Below are 1,548 nucleotides of genomic sequence, written 5' to 3' on the forward strand. Positions count from 1 at the left end.
ACGGCCCCGGACCGGGGGGGGACGCGGCCGCCAGGCGGCGGGCGCGACGGCCTTCGGCGGGGAGAGGGAGAGAGCGAGAACGGCGACGGCGCCCCTGGCGCCCCGAGACGGCGACAGAGAGGGACGGGGAAGGGAAGGAGAGGACGACGCGGGGGTCGCCCCCGCCCCCCCCGGCGCTCGCGCCTCGCGCGCGGCAGCACGGCACGGTACCCGCGCGGTACCCACCCGCAGACAGCCGCCCGCGCGGGGGGAGGCCGGGGGGGGGCGAGGCCCGCGCGCCTCGCCTCCCCCCCTCTCGCCCTCGTCTCTCGGCCCTCGGCGGGGCGCTCTCGACGCCGCCCCGTCTCTCTCGCTCTCTTTCTCCCCGGCCGCCGCGCCGCCGCTCGGCGACGCGGCCCCCGGCGAGGACGAGCTCCGCCCCAGCGGCTCGCTCCGGGAGCGGGGAGCTACGGAGCGCTCCCCGAGTCTGCATTTAGGGGGACGAAGGCCCTCGGGCGCGGCCACGACGGCCACGGCCACGACGACGGGCCTGCGAGGCGACCCCAGCCGCGCCGCCGGGGTGGCAACCCCCGGGCGGCGATTGATCGTCAAGCGACGCTCAGACAGGCGTAGCCCCGGGAGGAACCCGGGGCCGCAAGTGCGTTCGAAGTGTCGATGATCAATGTGTCCTGCAATTCACATTAATTCTCGCAGCTAGCTGCGTTCTTCATCGACGCACGAGCCGAGTGATCCACCGCTAAGAGTTGTCTGGCTTTCGGCACCGAACCCCGCACACGGGCGGAGGGGGCCCCTTTTTTTCTCTCTCGCCGAGGGGGCACGCACGCGGGCCGCCCCCGGCTTCGACCGTACGAGCACACAACGCAACGAACCGAGTGGGGGGGGAAAGAAAAACCATCCGAGAGCGAAACGCCCAACGGAACGCTCCGAAGGTCGGCGGGAAAGGCGGGGGGACCCGCGTCCCCGACCGCCTCCCCCCGCCGCTACGAGCGAGGGGAGACGCCGCCGGCAAACTGTGCCGTCCTCCGGAGGCGGCCCAGGCGCCCGGGCTCGGCCCGGCCTCCGCACGGAGGAGGCACGCGGCGCGCGCCGGACCGCGGGGGGACACGGCGGCCCGCCCGGCCTCGCTGCAACGGGACGACGGGACGCACGCGGCCGGGGGCGCGGCCGTCGGCCCCCGCGCGCGCCGCTCTCCCTTCTCACCGCCGCTCCGCGGACCCGCGGAGCGCCGCCGCGCCACCGCGCGGCCGGCTCGCTCTCTCTCCCCAGCGGCCTTGCCGCGCTCGAGACGGCACGCGACGGCCACCGCCCAACCGGCAACGCCCCCCGCGGGACCGCTCCCGCCGGGAAGGGCGAGCGCCCGGCGGACGCGCTCCGCCGCCGGCGCCGGAGGCGGGCGCCGCACCGAGACCCGAGCCGGCGTCGCGAGCGCCCGGAGCCTGCCGGACGGCTGACCCGCCGCCGCAACGGCCGCACTCCCGGGACCGCCGCCGCCTCGCACCGTCACGGAGCCCCTTTTTCCTCGGGCACGCGCGGCCCAGGGGAAGGCGT

At 77.1% G+C, this 1,548-nt stretch overlaps 1 non-coding gene across 1 annotated transcript; it reads right to left on the minus strand.

The window, feature by feature from the left end:
- Positions 1-592: 592 nt before the first annotated feature.
- Positions 593-745, minus strand: LOC144248720 (5.8S ribosomal RNA). The gene has a single exon (XR_013342032.1). It is a non-coding gene; the product is annotated as a 5.8S ribosomal RNA (ribosomal RNA).
- Between the last annotated feature and the right edge of the window lie 803 nt (positions 746-1,548).

Source organism: Lonchura striata, unplaced genomic scaffold, assembly GCF_046129695.1.
Source record: "Lonchura striata isolate bLonStr1 unplaced genomic scaffold, bLonStr1.mat Scaffold_483, whole genome shotgun sequence".
Taxonomy (NCBI): Eukaryota; Metazoa; Chordata; class Aves; order Passeriformes; family Estrildidae; genus Lonchura; species Lonchura striata.